The sequence below is a fragment of the Mustela nigripes genome, chromosome X (assembly GCF_022355385.1).
Source record: "Mustela nigripes isolate SB6536 chromosome X, MUSNIG.SB6536, whole genome shotgun sequence".
In the NCBI taxonomy this organism is placed as follows: Eukaryota; Metazoa; Chordata; class Mammalia; order Carnivora; family Mustelidae; genus Mustela; species Mustela nigripes.
Genome location: NC_081575.1, coordinates 76149975 through 76156591, shown reverse-complemented (window position 1 = coordinate 76156591; position 6617 = coordinate 76149975). Strand labels below are relative to the sequence as shown.

Here is a 6617-nt window from a genome sequence, read left to right as displayed (position 1 = left end):
CATTTGTATTGTTTCTACTTTTTGGCTATTGGAAATAGCATTGCTATAAGCATTCACATATAGATATTTATGTAGACATAATGTTCTCATTTCTCTTGAGTAAACACTTAGGAAAGTCATATGGTAACCTACTGCTTAACATTTTAAGGAAATGCCAGGCTGTTTTCCAAAGAGGCTGAACTGTTTTTCGTTCCCATCAGGAAGGTGTCTTTTGGTTTTGTTGACCAAAAAGAGTGAGTGTTCCAGTTTCTATACATCTTCACTAACAGTTGTTATTATTTAGCATTTTTATTATAGCCATCCTTGTAGATATAAAGTAGTTTCTCATTGTGGTTTTTTTTTTTAATTTTTTATTTTTTATAAACATATATTTTTATCCCCAGGGGTACAGGTCTGTGAATCACCAGGTTTACACACTTCACAGCACTCACCAAATCACATACCCTCCCCAATGTCCATAATCCCACCCCCTTCTCCCAAACCCCCTCCCCCCGGCAACCCTCAGTTTGTTGTGAGATTAAGAGTCACTTATGGTTTGTCGTCTCATTGTGGTTTTTGATTTACATTTCCCTAATGCAGTGACTAATGATGTTGAGTATCTTCTTGCTCTTAAAAATTATTTGTATTTCTTCTTTGGAGAAATGTCTATTCAGATAATTTGCTTATTTTTAGTTATATTTTTCTTCTTTTTTATCATAGGATTTTAATGTTCTCAATGTAACAACCAACTGAGAAAAAGGCACTGATGTTTTCATACTTCTCTCATGTTGAAAAAAGCCATTCTTGTGAGCAATGAATCAGATCCTACTTGATGTGGTCCTATCGGTTCCAGCTCTAACTGTTCAGCAACTTCTTTTAAACCACTTTTGAAATTTTTGTAGCACTTCATGAGGTAATTCACATCTAAATGACAGGAAAAAATAATCAAAGGATCTCAAATAAGTCATGTTCTTCTTCAGGGAAGTTAGAGGTTGTCAGGATTTTGATTAAATAGCCAAAGTCATAGTCACTGTGAAATAACCATTTGCCCTCTTTGCAGAGGATCACTCCTGAGGGCATAAGAAGTCCTGCAAAGTACTGGGTATCAATTCCTTCCTTCTCAGGTTTTTTAAACCAGATTCCAGATGTTGTTAGTAGCTCTATAGAGTTCTGGGCATACATGTCCTCTGTCAAATTAAATTTAAAATTAAACTGCAAAGTTGAAGTTCCTGGAGGATAGTCTTCTTGCTCATTCATAAATGTCAGTCCTAGCTAAATTATCTTTAGTTAGTCTACACTGCATCACAATAGTTGGTATTAATAGCCAGCATTGTTCCTGAATTCTCCAATAGGTCTTGCAACCACACCTGGAAACTCTGTGCCCATAGCAACATAATTATATTGTCAGATAACTGAATGAATTTTCTTTATCTCTTTGTCCAGGTTGCAAGCTCAAACTACAGAAATTCTTTAGTTATGATCCACAGTTGCTGCTGGTATAGTGAGGGCACAAGGAATCTATTTGCCAAGCATCAAAATGTTATACTTGATTGAAGATTTGTTTCATAAAATATTTTATCCTTTATTTTTGTACTTGTGTCACTGAACTTCTGCTCCTCCTCCTTGCCACAGAGATAGCAACCAGTTGTGGTGATGATGGTGGAAGGAACAGCAGCAATAGGTGCCTCTTAGACACCTCATGTCCAGCAAGGGAGAAAGAGGAGTCAATGCTCTGCCCCTTCCTCCTGTGCTGTCATTTCATGCACCTATAGTTTCCTTTTTCTTATTGAGTTACAAATATTCTATAAATTTTCTATATAAATCCCTTATCAGATACATGATTTACAAATGTTCCCTCTTTTTTTTTTCTTTCTTGATAGGATTTTTTGAAGTACATAATTTTTACATCTTGAGGAAGTTTTTTAGAAAGATTTTATTATTTGAGAGTGAGAAAGCGTGAGTGGGGGGGAGGATGGCAGAGGGAGAGGGAGAAACAGACTCCCCACTGAGCAAGGAGCCCAGCATGGGACTCAATCCCAGGAACCTGAGATCATGACCTGAACAGAAGGCAGACAATTTAACTGACTGAGCCACCAGGCACCCAAATTCTGGGGAATTCTAATCCATTTTTTTTCTTTTGTTGCTTGTGTATTTTTCTAAATGAATTTTTCTTTAATTTGATTCATTAGAGCAAAATGGATGTCCTAAAACAAAATCCCCCTGAAACTCTGGCCTCATAACTGAAACTCAGTTATGTCTCCTGCCCTTGAATGTAATGACATTATGAACAAGAGGTCATATAGTGTCCAGGGTCTGGCACTTCAGGGAATATCTGTGGTGTGTGCTATGAACTCTGTTGTTGTGTTTTGGCTTTTATCCCTCAGGCCAATAGTTTGCAGACCTACTCTTGCCTAGTGTGGGTAATATTTGCTCCCTGGCCTGAATGGGGCAACTTTTATCCAAGTGGGCTCTGGTCTTCCTGTGTAATGAAACTTGACAACAGCCCCACCAGAACTGAGGCCTGGAAAACTCGGGTTGTTTGATGTGGTATGGTCAGGGGTTTGTCCTGGTCTTTTGGGGTAGGAGGCCTTTGCTTTGGGACTGAGGCAAGCTAGACTGACAAGGGTAGACCCACCAGAGTGCAGGTGTGTGTGGCTTAGTGTATGTTATTTAAGCAGCCAATGTAGGTACAGTTTGGCTTTGCACTTCCTGCAGGTGCTCTGTGTTTATCCTGGGGTATGGGGGAAGGCAATGGTGTCAGCCAGCTCCTTTTTTCCTAGTGAGTTATCTCCATTAAAGCTGTTTTCAAGTCATACTCCAAGAAGAGTGAATTTTCCCTCTACTATATGCCCAGGCATTCTTCAGATTGCTTATTCTTTAATCTCTGATTCCAGGTTGTTGGCCTGTCTTCTCCTCAAGAGCAGTGCAGTGCCCTCCAGGCTCTAACCCAACTGTCTGTTGACTTTTAAAAGGTTAGGATTTAAGCCCTGCTGTTTGCAAGTTCAACTGTTCAAACTGCTGTTTGGATTTTGAAATTCAACCCCTCTTGTTTTCTAAGCCAATGACTTTGAGGAAATGTTTTCCTTGTGTGTTCCCTCTACACTCTTCTCTTTCTCTTGCCCTTCTCTCTGACAACAGCTCCTTCCCCTCCACAACACTTGCAATGTTGCTTCCCTAAACCATGTTTCCATACTTCTTACCTTCTTTGATGTGTCTTCTTTTCTACCTTTAGTTGTTGGGTCTGGCCAGCAAACACCAAGATGGTGAATGGAAAGATTACTTCACACACTTTAGTAGGAGAAAGGAGAGATCATGGGGACCAGATTCCTTCAGTTTTATTGTGAATATTATCAATACATCAAAGGCATTCCAAAAAACAAAGAAGATTATGAAACTTTAATAATCCAGACAGTGACATAGGGAGTATCCTGTGATTAGAACAAGCTATGCTCATGATGCACATGCAGGGAAGGAATATGTGACCACCAAAGATAAATATTTTTCCCAAGCATCTATTCCCCAGATGAGTGCATTGAGCTGCATCAAAAATCTAGCTATTTCAATCCAGAAATTGCAAAGAGGCCCAGGAGGCCCAGTTTTCCACATATTCCTCCTTTGCTTTTCAATTACTTTCACCCAAAGAAGCACATATTTATTAAATCTTATTTAGCTGGCATTATGAATTCCCACAATTCCCTTTTCTATTCCTTGTAAATAGTAGGTCTTGCTGTACTTATGCCAGGCACAGTCTCTGGGTCTCTCCTGCTTGGAAAAGTGCTTTCACTCCAATTTTGCAGACTATGAGAAGAATAACAAATAAGTAAAAAAAAAAAAAACAGACTGATAAGTCTTCATTTACTATAGGAAAACCAGTTTTTTTGAGTTAAACCATTGTAGATTGTCAGAGGGAATACCCCAGTCATTAATGGTGGTGGGAGAAGCTAAAATTTATTCCTTTAAGTTTTGAATATCTAAAGTTACATTGTTAAGGGAACCTTGAAGATACTTTTTAATTATTTCCCAGTCATATTAAGTGCTGTTCCAGTGTAAAGGGGTTACACAAATGACTTTATGGGCTCAATCAAAATTAAGATCTGACCAAAAACCAGGGCCTCTTGGTTTTCTCCCAAGTATTCTATTGCTGCTTCCATCAATTGGAGTCTCCCCAACAATTTTTGATTGTCTATTGTAGATAAAATTCTAGAGTTACATTATATGCAACTTGATCAACACATTGGGCAGTTTGGATAGTATGGGTGATGACAGCTATGGCAATACTAGTGGCCGTCAAAATGGAGACAGCTTCTACAATACCTGCTATGAGTAGGCCTAGGAACCTGCATGGCCTTTTAAATTCACTAAGTGCCTGATTAAGAAAATTGAGCAATTTAGATTCCTCCCAAGGCCTGTTAAGTTTGACAGGGATTAAGGCAAAAGGCTGTCTTTTTCAAACAAAGATGTGAGTAGCTTTGTGGTAAATAATGTTGTAATTACTTAGGCAAGCTGCACAATGCATTTTACCTGTTGGCAGTCTTGATAACATAGAGTCCATCCTCCTTCGATAGAAATATATTGGCTCCAAATAAGAAAATATAAGGATGTGGTATACAGAGTTGAATATGATCAGTAAAGTTCTTTTGAAAAATCATGGAGTAATTACCTGAGGAATTATAGTTACTTTTCATGCTACATGATGAGGCAGGGGCGGAATATATATTCTAGCCTCCAGAGGGACAAATGACTTGGTAGGGGCTTTGTCTGGGGAAGTAGAGAGATAAGTCCTCCTTCATGCCAGATCATAGGAGAAGCTTCTCTGCAGATCTAGCTTGCTTTGTTAGCAGGATGGACTTTAATCTCTGTCTTATTACCTATTAAGTATCCTCTTGGACTCCAGTTTGTAGTAGTATGCTTATCTAGATTTAGAACATGGGGATTAAGGGGCAAGGTGGCGGCAGAGTAGGGGACTTCGTTTCATCTGATCCCTCAAATTTACCTGGGTATCTATCAATCCATTCTGAACACATACAAATTCAACCTGAGATGTAAGAAGATTTATATGAATCCCACAGGCATAAAAGTGACTACTTTTTGCAAGGTAGGAGGTGCAAAACCTTGAGTCTTTAGAAATAAGTGAAGGGGAGAGGGAGCCTCCATAAGCTGGCCATCAGAAAGTGATATAACACCGGAGGGAAAAAAAAAAAAAAGAAAATGACTATTGGAAATCTGCTTTAGTGAGAGGAATTCTCTTTGGAAAAGTGCAGAAAAGTGAATAGGGCAGTATCCTAGGTGTATCATTGTGATCTCAGTATCCCAGTAGACTCAGAAAGAATGGGGGATCCTGAATGGATAGAGTGCTCAAGCAGTGGAGCAGGGAGACTGATGATGTTCAAAAGCTCAGAGAGGACTTTCAGTTCTGGTCACCATAAACCATGAGCCAAGCTGGTAGGGTGACCGCCCTCTGCCTGACCACCCTGAAAAGGACTAGAAGGTGTGGGCCATCTAACATCCTAGTGGATATACAAAGCAGCTTGCACCCATGGCAGGGACAATTCTCAGGGCAATGTGGCCCATGAAGGGACTCTGGGGCAATACCCAGCATGACCTGGGACCTGTGGAAGAGGGTGCATGCATGAGCCCAAGGGCACTGACTGTTGCAGAGTCACAAGGTACAGAGACACTCCTGGCTTCTTCTAACTCCACCAGGAGAAGTGCAGCTGGCAGGAGCTGCAGAATTTGGTGGCTTGGCACACAAAGAGTCCATGTCCACACCTGGACAACAACTCTCAGGGCATTGTGACCACTGAAGGCACACTGTGACAGCACACAGCATGACCAAGGAGCAGCAGAAGAGGTTGCATATGTAAGTCTATGACTATTGGCAAATGCTAAGTCACAAAGCATAGAGATGCTGACACATCCCTGTGATTATTCTGGGAGAGGTGTGGCAAGCATGAATTGTGCAAGTCTGTGAGTTTGTTACTCACAGAAGTAGAGACTGATTGACCTGGCTTGGGAAGACCAAAACATTGTGGCTCTGGGTTGGAGAATCCCGAATCGCCATATTTGCTCTGGCCCTCTAAAGACAGGAAGAAGATGCCAAGGAACAAAGGCCAAGCAGCCAACCAGCTCATATAAAGTCCATCCTCCTGATAAGAGGTGGGACAACCCACCCAGACAAAGATGCATCAGAAGCCTAGCAGAAGACCCCTCCCCCAGAAGACAGATTGGAAGAGCAGGTGAATGATAAGCTAATTTCCCATAGGACTGTAAAACTCCAGTGCTGGGGGAAAATAAGAGTGAGATCCAAGGGTTCCCTCAGGACTCATTTATCCTTCAGGCTAAATTTTACATTTATTTTTTAGTTTCTTTTTTTATTTTCTATTAAAAAAATCTGTTCGCATTTCAAATAGTTTCTTATTTTCCAACCTGTTTTTAAGTCTCTTCTTAACTTTTATGTTTTTAACATATATTTTTTATAGATTTATGCTCCATATTAACCCATTTCTCACTCTATTCAATTTTATCTTGAAAAAAATATATATCAGAATATATATATATATATCAGAATATATATATATATCAGAATATATATATACATATATATATGTATATATACACAACTGCACACAATTCCTTCC

General features: G+C 39.7%; 1 pseudogene; it reads right to left on the bottom strand.

Moving 5' to 3' along the window:
• Positions 1-751: 751 nt before the first annotated feature.
• LOC132007118 (CCR4-NOT transcription complex subunit 7-like) lies at positions 752-6040 on the bottom strand (annotated as a pseudogene).
• Between the last annotated feature and the right edge of the window lie 577 nt (positions 6041-6617).